This window comes from Gavialis gangeticus, unplaced genomic scaffold, assembly GCF_001723915.1.
Source record: "Gavialis gangeticus isolate Ggan-Ray unplaced genomic scaffold, GavGan_comp1, whole genome shotgun sequence".
In the NCBI taxonomy this organism is placed as follows: domain Eukaryota; kingdom Metazoa; phylum Chordata; order Crocodylia; family Gavialidae; genus Gavialis; species Gavialis gangeticus.
The window spans coordinates 129,979,698-129,993,308 of NW_017729032.1; the positions used below are offsets into that span (position 1 = coordinate 129,979,698).

The 13,611-nt window shown below is 38.7% G+C and overlaps 1 long non-coding RNA gene across 1 annotated transcript in view; it reads left to right on the forward strand.

The window, feature by feature from the left end:
- The first annotated feature begins 1,409 nt into the window (after window positions 1-1,409).
- The window catches only part of LOC109303430, a 108,321-nt gene continuing 96,119 nt past the window's right edge, over window positions 1,410-13,611 (forward strand). The window contains exon 1 of the long non-coding RNA XR_002099109.1: window positions 1,410-1,566. This is a non-coding gene — a long non-coding RNA (uncharacterized LOC109303430). The remainder of the gene's footprint in view (window positions 1,567-13,611) is intronic.

Below are 13,611 nucleotides of genomic sequence, written 5' to 3' on the forward strand. Positions count from 1 at the left end.
AGTATTTAGCACTGTTGAATTACAGAAGAGCACCAATGAAGCATGGGTTTAATTTATCTGGCACGTTGTTCAATAGAAACCTGAAAACAGGAATGTCTGCAGTATTGGAAATTGTTGTCAGAGTTGTTAGGGACTTGCAAATGTTTTAAAAATACAAATCAGGTGAAACAAAAACTCAGAATTGTTCGAGCATTTGAGAACTGGCCCACTTTGTGAAAATGATGTCATGCATCTCCATAATGGAAAATAATGCTCACAAATAGCAATGGTATCATAACTCCATGGTTATATGAAGCCTATATATGAGTAAATATAAAATGCAGTATGTTGAGAGAGAAAGGGTGTGTTGCCTACTGTTTCAATTTTATTTTCACCTTTATACTGTTTTTGCTTCCCTAAACCTCCAGCTCCTAGAATCAGATTATATTATTAGAACTTCAGCTTTCAGTTTTTACAATAATCTTTTAGCACACATTTACAGAGAAAAGCTGGACCAGAAATTAGATGGCAAATAGAAAGAATACAAGCAGTAAGGTAGTATGTGCTTTGCTTTTGTTTAATCTTTTTTTTTAAATGCTTAGTTTTCAGTATCATCAAACCTATGGTTTCTAAAGAGAACTATGAAATGAAGACACTTCAAGTATGCTACTTACAATGTTTACATTAAAGTCCAAACACCCTATTTTTATGATATTCAAAAACTGCTTACATATTCCAGCTCAGCTCACTATTTGTTGTTCTAAATAAAGTACTTTCCACATGAAAGCCCTTACTCTATTGACAAGCACACTTAGCCATTTTTTCCTTGACACATTTTCTTTGGAGTGGAGTCAATAAAGATCAATTATTTGTTTTCCAAATAAAAAGAGCACATTATCTCAACTCATACAATATCTTAAACCAATTGCTCAAGTCAATGGAAGAGATAATATGCTAATACTTGACTGATTTGCTGCTCATAAAGCTGTAATACTAAGGTTCACCATAGTCTTAGAATAAGTAGCCCATCATTTTCTGTAGCTGCAAGTATATGTTGCATGGAAAGAGATGCCCAGTGGTAAATCAAAGCGGGGGAAGCTATGAAGAAAAGCAAAAGCACTGATTTTAGAGGGATATAATTATTTGCACACTGGACTGGCAGCCAGGTACTAGTGAGTTCTAATCCTGGCAATGATACTAATTTCTGTGGCTTTGGACAAGCTGCTTCACTTGTCTATGCGGCACAGTTAAGATTGCTTAATGCCTCTAAAGTGCTTTCAAATTAGGGTTGAAAGTATTTTGAAGATGTATATCATCGTCTAAATGTTTAGGTTAATGTTCACACCTCATTTCTGATTGTTTCAGCTAACTAGTGCATAGTGTGCAATTCCATGCCTCCCCTTCTATCAGTCCTTAGTGATAACCTCTCTCTCACTCTCTCTCTCTTACTGCAGGAATAATGATGATTCATTTGAATGTTTGGACTGTGCATATGAAGAGACTGTGTTAGTAGGGCAGCAGTGTTTGCAAGGAAGAAATATATTGAAACACTTCCCTGCTGTCTATCAACTGATGTGAATGTTACAGGTAGGCATGAATGATCCAGGTGCTGATACCTTGATTCATCATTCTACTTCTGTTCAGCAGAGTACTTAACTATGTGTTTAACTTCAGGTAGGTGCTTAAGTGCTTTCTGAGTGGCCTGGACTTAAACCCTTTCTTAAATGATTTGCTGAAATGGCAAGCTTATGCATGTAATGGCATGTATCCTTTTGTGCAGGAGATGTAAGACAGAAGGAACAGGATAATTAAGGGTGGGAGAAAAGTTGAGCTTGAGGAAAGACTTAATGGTCAGAATGGAGGTAAATTTCAAAATGAAAAGCAAAATGGTTCAACCAGGCTACAGTGAAGATGTTTGACTGGCAAATGCTTGGGCTGTCTCCTTTCCACTTCTTCATTTCTCTGCAGAGTGCTCTACCAGCTGGAGAGAAATAGGTTAATCACTCAGCCATTTCTACACCCCACATGTCTATAATGTCATGATATGGTAATTGCAGGTGTATATGTGTGCTGCATAAGGACAAAGTGCAGTCCTTGGTTGTGTGGCCACACTGGACTGAACACACCTCATCTTGTCTGGTCGTGGCCTGGCCAGTGTTTGGTTGGGAAACTGTCTGACAGTCCCAGATATCGTTTATACAAGCCAGAGATTTATGACTCAACACTAGACTATATGAAGTAAATGAGGGATAAGACTTCATTTGACTCCATCATTAGTGCTGACCCTGACAGCTGAGAATAAAAGGAAGGAAGTTGGTCTCTGGGAAGCAATGGAGATGCAGCTGAGACTTGAACTGATGGAAACGTGTTTTTTTTTGTCTACAGTGGGCAGTTGTCTTTGTTAAGTGTTTATATTTCAGTTGTATCATTGACTGTGACACCTACTGGGAGAAGTATAAAAAGAAACAGATTTGTGCCCTCCCCTCAACTCTTCCCTCAAATGCTCTGTCTGTTTCATGATCTTTTATTCTATCCATCCACCCACCCATCCTCTGAAATAATGGATATTAAGTACATTCCAGCTGGGAGTTTTGACTGTGGTGTGCTAGTACTCCTGCTTGTTACTTACACACCCCACAGAATCCTGGCTAGTGGGTCTTGCTTTTCTAGTCTGGGTCAAAACAGTGGCCAAATTTGGGGTCAGGAAGGATTCCTGCCCCCTCTCAGTCAGATTGGCAAGGACTGTGGGGTATTTGCTTTCCTCTGAAGCATGGGGCATGACTCCCTCTTAGGTTTCAGTTGCTGTATTGACACAAGACACTACTGCATAGTCATTACTGTGCATTTATTTAGTACTTTAGTACCCAAGTTACTTCTCAGTAGTGCCGTTGAATGCCTTTTTTGATGCTACTGCACAGTAGCCTAATACTACTGCACAGTAGCATTGCATCATGGTTTTTTCCACGTGATGTTACTGCCCAGTAGTATCGGGATACTGTGCAGTTGGTGTCTTGTCAGTGAGCACATATTCTTCAATTACCTCTCTGCTGTTGCAGTGTCAGGCATGGCACTCTCGTCCTGTGCTTTTACCTGTAAGGTGTTCTTGCCATTTTTGGCTTTGTGCTGTGAAGCTATGGTGTGTGAGGGTCTGGAGTGGATGACTTTTTAGAGTCCTTGGGTAAATGGTTAATTGTGAGTTCAGGGGACTGGACTTGATGACCTGTGAGGCCCCTTCCAGTCCTGTGTTTTCATGTCTTAAGTTCAGAAAACACAACAGAATCTGCTTGGTGTTACAACTTGGGAAGGGTTAAGGGTGGATCTGATCCTGAAACTACTGACTACATTGGCAGATCCTCTGTTGACTTCAGAAGTGCAGGATCTACCTCGCAAGGGCCAGCATCACTAATGTTAACACCAGGATTGTCTTTAGAAGGGAATATGAAAACTGCATGATGGCCACATGACCTATACCTAGTTTAACCTCTTGATGAATATATAATGAACAAGAGACAGTGGGACTTCTACTGCTTATATGAAAGAGCCAAAGCTTTAATGTAGCACAGGGTATAGATTTAAAACTTAAGCAAAGGTGACATTTGGGAAGCATTAGCTTTCATTTCAACTATACGTGTTTTTTTTTTTATTGCAGAACATACCAAAGAATGTGATCTCTGGCCCCATTTTAAATTATTTTAGGGTACTTTTACATAAACAGAAGATACCAGGCTCCAAAGCTAACAAACTGACCTGGTCATCCACAGAACAAGCATAACCTGAGAGGTGATAGTACAAAGTTTCTCTTTCTGTCCTGGCAGTGCCCCTCATCTCTAGTTTGGAGGAACTATACTTATAGGGCAAAAAAGCAGTTAAATCTTTCTGTTGCTTTAGTTTTTACTTTCTCTGTTGCTGATAGTGTCAACAAATACCAATTCAGGATGTCAGTTTTTGTGCTGATGACACTTGTGCACTAGTCTTGATTGAAATGACAAGTAATTCCCATGTTAGAACATATTTGTGGTTAGTTATCGTAGAGAAGACTAGCACCAAAGTGGGAAGTGGGAGAAAAATAGGTTTAGATCAGGATTAAAGGAATTATTAAATGCAAATGCTCTGATATTTCAGTAAAAATCCAATGAACATTTTACACTCATTTTTTCCTAAGAAAGGTTAAGTTTCCACCCTGCCTCAAATCAATAACTTTCTTTGACATCTGGGTCACAAGTAGTAGAGAAAATCAGGAAACTCCTGGCAATCTGCCATCTAATTATATCTGCAACACAAAATTGCTGCTTCAGCTGTGTCTGGCAAACATCAGGGAAGCTTTAAACCTAACTATGCATGAAATCTCTAACAGACTCCGTACACGTGTGAAAATTGCCCGCATAACATTTAAAATGGTTGCATCTCCTCTTAATTGTATTCTAATTAGATAAACAAGATACTGTAGTGGTTTTAAGAAAGCCTTAAATTGTTAGATATCTCATTATAACAATTAACATTATCACTGCGATGACAACTGATGTGTAAGGAGATGGAGCACAAGTTGGCATGAAAGCAAATAGTGGAGAGAATTGCTTTCTACTAGGAAAACAGCAAGCTGCAAGATTTCAGAAATAATTATTACGCTTGTGAAAAATCCACTTGGCAGTTCATTTCATTTGTATCTTAGGGTTGTCATTCTTTGCTTTTCAACAATTTCTTGCCACTAAATACAGACTTGAAGTCTGAAGTAAAATCCCCCACCTCAGCTTTTATACTCGTTCTTAAAGGGCATTGAGAGAGTATTATTTTGGCGACTTTCATGCTGCTGAAAGTGTTACTGTACTTAGGTTACTACCCTAGCTCACTCTCTAGACCTCATAGTGCCACACTATATATCTAGCCCCTCAGTTTTTACTGTTCACTACCAGTCATTATTATTTATTGGTTTAACTGTGGTTGATGTTATAAAAACTTACATGAGACTAACCAAAGGGTTAAAATCTGTCTCCCTTTATACTGGTGACAGAATTCCCCTTGACTTTCTTGGTGCCAGAATATACCCAAGGAGTTTACATGCTCATGCTTTGATTCTTGAACTTTTGTGCAAGAGCTTAATTTTACTCATGAATAGTTCCAGTGGATTCAATGTTGGTATTATTTAAACTTGGAAAAAAGATGATTTTATGAACAACTTAATGTGTCCAACCTTGTAGTAATTAATTCCACTCTGTTTTATTAGGTAGAAACTGCAGTCTCATGATCACATACAATATTTACCTAGTTTGTTTTTAAGTTGCTGCTATGGAAAATGTCGAAGGTATTCTTATAAGAGGGGTTGAAATGAGGAATGCATCTTATGGGCTCCTGTGGAGACTGCATGCTCCAAATAAAACTGAGTTATGCTCTATTAAGCTCTGTTTTGCCTTCCTCTCCTTAACAAACCCTCTATTAGGTCATGAACCCAAAATATGCTTGTATACTGCTGTTGCCAATAGTTCCCTAATCTGAGGGAAAAAGATTTTTTCCTTCTATTTAAATGATGTAGTACATTCTAGTTGTCTCCCAGGATGGCTCTTAGGTTTGGAAAGGACCTTGTTCAAGAATTTTCAGACCTGCCTGGTGGCTGCACTATATGCCACCAAAATCTCTCCAGAAATCTCACCTCCGCTGTCATACCTAGGAGACACTGACATGGCTGCATAGTCAGTGCAAATGATCACACACATAACTTTCACTGGCACGGGGTCTCTTCGTTGCCTTCCCTTGGTCTGTTTGTTGTACTCATTTGTCTGTGCTGTAATCTTTTGGCATGGCAGCATCTTTTTCATGGCCATACCTAGGACAACTGCCAAGAAGCATACTGCGTCCACTTAGTCCTGCTCAGTGCATACCAAATCCCAGAAACAAGGCGCTATTGCCACCTTAGAGTGGCCCTGAGTATAGAACACGAAACATGTAAGAGACAGAAAATGGTTTAGAGGTGGGAGCTTAGAGCTCAGGGATTTGGTTTGTGTTTGGTACGTCATAGCATGGAGCCTGCTTTGTGGCTGTAGTCATGGGCATGGCATAGAGGTGATGTAAGCGTTCTCTTTTTGGGGCTGAATTTTGGTAGCATGTAACTGAGAGGTCATGCTCAGGCTGGGAATACCATGCACTACCGCAACATAAATTATCTCTAATCATTTCTGAGTAGAGGTGTAAGGGGAAGAAAGAGAAGACAGGGGAGGGAATGTGCCACTGAGTGTGGAGGGAGGGGATGGGGTGCCAAAAGTGGGCTCTGTGTGTGGGATTCTTACTTGTTTAGGGGACTTAAAAAAATCTCCATCTGCTGTTCCTGCAGGGTTGTCTGCATGCCCCAGTGTGGGGAGGCAGGGAGTGGAGGGTCCAGCCACCCCTTCAGCACTGGTGACTGCTCCCGCATCCCCTTTTTAAAAATCCCGGATTTGTCTATGCTTGTAACACAACAGCTGTGCTGTGATTGTGGTACAGTGTCAAGTCCTATGAGGATACTTTAGCTCTGAAGGTATTATGGGATGCTTTTGGGTGCTGATCCAGCAGAGCACTGAAGCACATGCTTAACTATAAGAAAATGGATTCTTTGGCTTGAAGGTAAGCATGTGCTTAACTGCTTTATTTCATCAAGACCTTCAGGATCTGTGAAAATGAAAGCTATGGCAATTTTACATGGCAAGTGCTACAACACAAAACTCATCAAATGACAACAATATCCAAATTGTATTTGAAATATTTTTTGATTAAAATGGGCATTTTGCAGCCTCTTCCTGAAAGGTACAAATGTATTGAAAAAAGACACCACCATTTCATGTAATTGGATGGATGGAACTCACCAATTGTGTGTTTAAATTTTATCTGAACACTTTGCTCCTTGCCTAGAGTTCTTAACTGGTCTCACCCTTTGCTACTGTGCTTTATTGTTGAACAGAGAGTATTGCTTTATTTGGCAAGGCATCTAGGGATACAGTTTTTAATAAAAGATGCTCTATCAAATAAAGGATATTGTATTGTAAAGTTAAATGTTGCAAACTGAATGTTACTACTGGTTGAACAACAAATAAAACCCAAGTGGTACCGAGCTCTGTGCCTCTTAGACTTCCTTACCTTCACTTCATCATGGTCAAATTGGTGCATCCTGTTGCTGGCACCCACCTCTTTGTATGTCTACCTGCATCCATCAGTAAGGAGTGGATATAAAAAATGAGAACCTCTTTTGCTGCTTGTTCAAAAGCAGCTTTATGGAGCACAACTCAGTGAACTACCTCCAGGTCAAGCCTGAGGAGTTCTGCCTGCAGCTGGTTTATTTAGGGAAAACAGCTCTGTGAGCAAACTCTCAGCTCTTTCAGCTCTGCTGCTTTTTACATTTACAGTATTCTCCTAGTTCTTGGTTTTTGACTCTGTGTATCTAAAACCCTCAAAACCAGATAAAGCCACCTGTACTAACTTGTTTCCTGTATATTAGTTAGATTGTGCAGATAAAAATACTAACTATATTAGTTAGATTGTGCAGATTGTGTATAAAAATAGAAAAAAATGGCCAAGATTTAATCTCAAATCATTTACAATATTTGCTAGAATGTATATTTGCTACCCTTGGGTAGGGTGAAAGGATGAATGTATCTACAAATTAACTAGAAAATAGCTTAAATATTGACATTCTCTATCCAAGCTAGTATCAATTAACTCTGTGAACGATTGCAATAGCCCTTACCATTCCTGTCTGTACCTCCACCAATAAATATCACTAAAGTACACCTTCAAAATCTATTCAACAGACTTCTTTTGGTTTATTCAGAATAATTTGATTTCTTTGGCTTTAGATGTCCAATTCAGAGGCTTATAATAGTTTTGCAAGCATTTAAATATAAACACTTTTAGTAAAAAAAATCAATGTGGTTGTTTAATGTCATGAAGTGTAAATCTTTAACTGTAGCTAGAGCACAAGGTAGAGTGCTTAGAGCATTTGCTGATTGATGTATATAATACTGCTTCAATATTTTTGGATATGGAAAAAAGATATTGCTCTTCATTTTCCAGTTGTGGAAGCATGCTTTCTTTTATTTTCAATTTTGATTCCTAACCTGCCAGGCATAGAGACAGATATTGCTGTCTGTAGTAAAGTACTTCAGAAAAGTCAGGAAAACATGAGAGACATGTCAGACCAAGGGAGTTTCTTTATTTTAATATTATGGAAAGGGAGCCTGTTGTATTGATCATTGTAGGCTGAGAAGCCAATCATCATGAATTGAGACCTATTAAACTTGTAGATATTTTGAGATGCACAAGTCAGTCCCCACTTGCTTTGAGTCCTTCAATGATTGCCTATACCTCTTTCACTATTTACATTCTCATCCTCCTTTCATCGTATTGTAAGCTGTCTACATTAGACAGATGGGGTGATCCCTATGTGACAGAATGAACGAACACTAATCTGACATCAACTCCAGAAATGCACAAGAGCCCACGTCAGAACACGTTAACATTCTTGGAGATCCACCACTGACTTCAGTTAAATGCTGGACTTCAGGTAGTTCTTAAGCAGCAAAACTTTAAACACTGACTTGAATGTGAAACTGGAGAACAAGAAATCATCCACAGACTGGACGTGTAAAGCAAGGGTCGGCAATGTGTTTGGGCAGAGGGCCAAAAACACCCACAGCCTCTGCTTCTAAGATGTTGGTGTGCCAGGGTGGATGGCAGGAGAGCTGTGAGGGGCCCAATCCTTGTTGTGGCAGGGCAGCCCTGGCCCCTTCCACGCCATCTGTCCTGAGGAGCACATGCCAAGCAAAATGCCTTTGTGTGTCATACTCTGGCACCCATGCCAGAAGTTGCCTATCCTTGGTGTAAAGTATGGTCTCAGCAGAAATGTTGGATTCTTATCTTATTACCTGGAGTAGCTTTTATAACCTCAGTGTCCCTCAGTGGGTTAACTGCTGTTTATCCACCTCCACCTCTCTAAGCAGTCCCACCTCCCCTTATCCTTTGTATTTTCCTTCTGTTTATATCCCCTGATTTCTTCAAGTACATTTATAGCATTTGATGAAGTAGGTTGTTGCCTGCTAAAACTTATGCCCCTCTGAACCAGTTAGTCTCTAAGCTGCCACACCCTGCCCTGCCTTCTGCCTCAAGAAGAGATGGGGATGTAAGTTAACTGTATGCTTTGATGTCAGTCAATAGATAAATATATTGGACTATGTAATATTATCCCCTAATGAGTTTAAATGAACAATTTAAGATTATATAAATTTAAGATTTATTGGATACTGAGAAGAAATGCAAAACTCTAGAACTATTGGTTCAAAGATGATACCTTTATTAGACCAACTAAGAAATTGCAAAAAAAAAAATCTTTTTCTGCAAGCTTTTGGGCACATGGGCCTTTCCTCAGGCTCGGGGAAAATCAAAGGTGGTAAAAAGACTCCATAGGTAGAAAATAAACTTCATTTTTGGACAGAAGAAGCTGAAGGTGGAAGTCTGTTGCTCTGGGTCCATGAGAGTGTCTTTGTGAATTGCTCTTTGATGTGTAGATTAGGCAGGGTTCCTTCCCCGTTGGGGTTGGATGGCAGAAAGGCAGGGAGGTGTAGAAATTTTTCTTGTTGTTCAGCAATGAAGTTTAAATCCCCAAATTATCTAAATATTGGATACTGTATGTATTTTTTTAATACTATTTGCAATGATACTATAACATACAAATAATAATATCCATTTGTCTAAATGCCATTTCAATTCTGTTGAATTCTAAATTACCATTTGAGTTGCAACTATTTGCTATGGTTTTTCGTCACTCCATAGGACTTAAATCTTTGAAAAATGGATTGCAGTTGCTTTTGATTGTTCAAAGACACTGATCCTTTTTAAGATGAAAAAACTCTCACGTCTTCTTTTACAAAGTTGATAAGTTGAGATCGTAGAAATTGAATCACATGAACATCTTAGTTGTGTGTTTAATGATAACACTGAAGAATATTTGTGATCTAAAAATTAGCTGTATCTGCAGAAAAACACAGCTGTACAAGAGAGAGCAGAGGACAGCTAAGCAAGTTGGGGAAGAGTGGATTTGTGCTGCAAATTGAATTTGACTTTAATTTACAGAATGTTGACTTGTATTTTGGCTGCTTGTTCATGTGCTATGTTGTCATTACAAATAATTTTCTTTAACTTCTAAAATAAAGGATTTGGGGCAAAAAGGCAGCAGGGTATGGAAAGGGGACATTCTGAATAGATGCTTGTTAGTGTACAGGCTACTGATACTTTCGTGGGGCTTACATGTATGTGGACTTCTTTTGAAGGTGTAAGACAAGTTTTTCTGACCATTACATTGTATTATAACACCATTGTGCTTTCTCTGTCCCACACTCAGTTTCATACCAATGAAGCTTGTTTGACTACAGTTCTCCTGCTCTTTATCTAAAACCTAAAGATACCACTTTATATTTGCCTTCCTTTTTGTTTTATTGATTTTCTGTTTTTGACTACCACAGAAGTAGAAGTAATTGAAAAGTGACTGCGTGTTTGGCTGCTAAAATATGGCATAATTGCTGTGTTGCATATAACATTGTTAATTAATTTCTGGAGCTAAGCAAGTCCCCCCTCCCCCCCAACAATGAAAAAAAAACATTTTGGATTGCAGAAACTATTTATGAGTTTGACCTGATTTTCCATATAATTTTGGCTAAAATGCAAGTGACTGCATTTTGAACATTGTGAAGACAGTTCATTTTTTACATTCTTAAAATTAACTGTTTCAAAGTTGCCAGAGGAGAAGGAGATTTCATCAGCCATTTTTGGGTACGGATTAAAGCAAGCTTCCAAAGTTTGGCAGTTCCCTCCTCTGGCTGAGAGGATGTTCACCCATTTCTATCCTTTTTCTGAGGTGAACATCCACGTCAGAAGCAAGTCAAGAACTGAAACTACAAACCAGGAGAGAAGAACTAGGAACCAGGGGATCAAATCTTACAGGGGGAGGGTCTCATTTCTTATGGGGGGCTCAGCCCCCCTGAGCTTCCCCATAATTTGAACACTGTTCAATACATATTTATCTATTTTATATTTAGTGGAACAGAGCCAACAAGAAAGGCTGAGCCCCTCTGGAGCATAGCCTAATTTCCAGCTGGAAATTAGGCTATGCTCCAGAGGGGCTCATTCTTCCTGGTTTTCAACATACTGGAAGAGGGCTTTAACTACTGGGTGAAGGGCAATGAGGTGTTAGTGGCCAGCACTGTTTTCTTCTCTGGAAGCCCTTCATTTTCTCTGCTTTTATTACAAGTACCTAGAATTGAGGGGTTTTGTTTTGGGTTTTTTTTGTATCCACAGAAATGCTTTGTTTTGCAAACAATTTTTTTTTGGATATTTTGTTTTGGGGAGGGAGCAACCCTGAAATTTAATATTGGGGGCAAATCAACCAACAAAAAGTAAATGGACTTGGTTGGTTCTTTTGGGATGCAAAGCAGTGTAGAATGGCATTTGGAGGATCACCAGAAGAGGACATAGTATGTATAGATGCACCCTCATGAACATGAGTATCATTAACTTAATGTACAATGACTAAACTGCACTTCGAATAAGGCAATGGAATACGTATTTCATTGTCAGTTACTACATACTAAATATGGCATTGTATGAATTTAGGGAGTTCTACCGTGTAGCAAAGAAATGTAGTTCTGGATGGAGTGGATACAGTAACAGAGTAATATAGTGTAAAAATCATATTAGAAGTAATATTTGGGAATTAAATTCATTTGGGAATTCATGTACCCAGATTGTTAAGGGCTTTCTGTGCATCAACAGGGACTGTCATAGTTTGGGTGTTTAATTTATTTACTTGCTGTATTAAATTAAATATTTTATACATATTACCATCAATAAATTGGTCATGCAGGAAATCATTCTGATCTTTATGAATTAGTTTAATTGTGACCTGTTCTAAACTACCTGACAGGATTTTTGAAACAATTAATTAGTTGGATAGGCCTAATATTTCTCTTAGAATGAGTTTTCCACTTACTATTCATAGGGAACACAATTACGAGTATGCATCTCACTGAGTCTGACATTACTCCATTATATATTTCTCATCTAAGAACCTACTAATTTTTTCCTGAAAAACAATAAAATATTCTATTTTCTACCTTTCAGCCAAGTTATGTGTTTCTATATTGCTGCACTCATTTCCTTTCCAGTAATTGAGGCAATCAGTTTCTCATTATCCAACCGATCAAGCTTTGGCATTTTAATTTTAGAAATTTAATAATTTCTAGTTTATCAGCAGCTAACTTTGGTGTACACATCTGTTTATAAAATACATTAATAATCTCCCTATTAATTTTGATACAGTTGATATATTACCATCAAATGAAATTGTCTTGTTCTCTGAATTACTTTTAGAATTAATCTGATTTTAGGTATGTATATAGGACTAACCTGGAATATAATGTTTATACAGGCATTTACATATTAAGAAATAAAGCCAGTTAAACGCATTTTGGAAGAAACTGCAGATAACTATTTGAGTGTAGCTACAGTTAATTGGATTAATACTCTTAACATTTTATATTTAGATGAAATATACAGGTAATATTCAGTCATAACTGTCTGTCAAATGATAGCATATTGCTTTAAGCTTATTTATTTGGCACCTAAAAACGTGCCAGACATCTTACAGTAAATGAAGAAAAATGTATTTCCCAAAGCTTGCAACATAGTTTTAGATATAGATTGACAAATGGGAGCAACAACACAGCATGGGGGGAAGGTTTTGGGTGAGAGAAGATAAAGGTTACAGCAATATGTTAAGTTCTAAAATGTACAATTTTAAAGCAGGCCAGAGAATTATTCTATCCTTTTCACTAACTCACTTATGGTAAGATGAAACCCCATTGAAATCAATGGCAAAACTTCTTTTGACTTCAATGGGGTCAGGGCTACCCCCTCAATTTACTCTTTTTTTGTGCAGAATTAGACCCTGATCAAGTAATGCTCTTCAGTAGGTGTCTAAGTGCATGTCTGCATTGCAGGCTGCAGTGCTAGATTTAAACAAGCTGGCTTAAGAACTCTGCATTGTAACTAGTGGGGGGGAGATAGGAGCAACCACCCCTATCAAAGAGTTGGGGAAGAAGGGGAGCGAGCCTTTGTGTTCATGATCATGGTGGTAACCATATCATTTCTTGTTTGCCCTGGGTGTCCAGCTGTGTCTCTACAGTGCTCCAAGTACTGGAAGTTGTCTCTTTATGGCAACACAGGGCATTTTTACATGTGCTCTGGGAGGCATGGGGGGGGCCCTTTAATTAGTGAGTACTTTAATTAAAGTGCCTGAGTGTCACATCCTCTATGCTGAAAAATGGCATTGGGGCACTTTGAACTAGATCTGGCTAAAACTAGAACTGGACAGGTTACAGAGGTGGGCAGATAAGAATAGGATGTGTTTCAATACAGACAAGTGCAAGGTGATGCACCTGGGGAGGAAGAACCAGCAGCATACCTACAGGCTGGGGAACTCCCTTCTCATTGGTACAGAGGCAGAAAAGGATCTTGGTGTCATTTTTGATTCCAAGATGAACATGGGTCACCAATGTGGGGATGCGGTCAGGAAGGCTAACCTCACCTTGTCATGCATCCATAGATGTATCACGAGCAGTC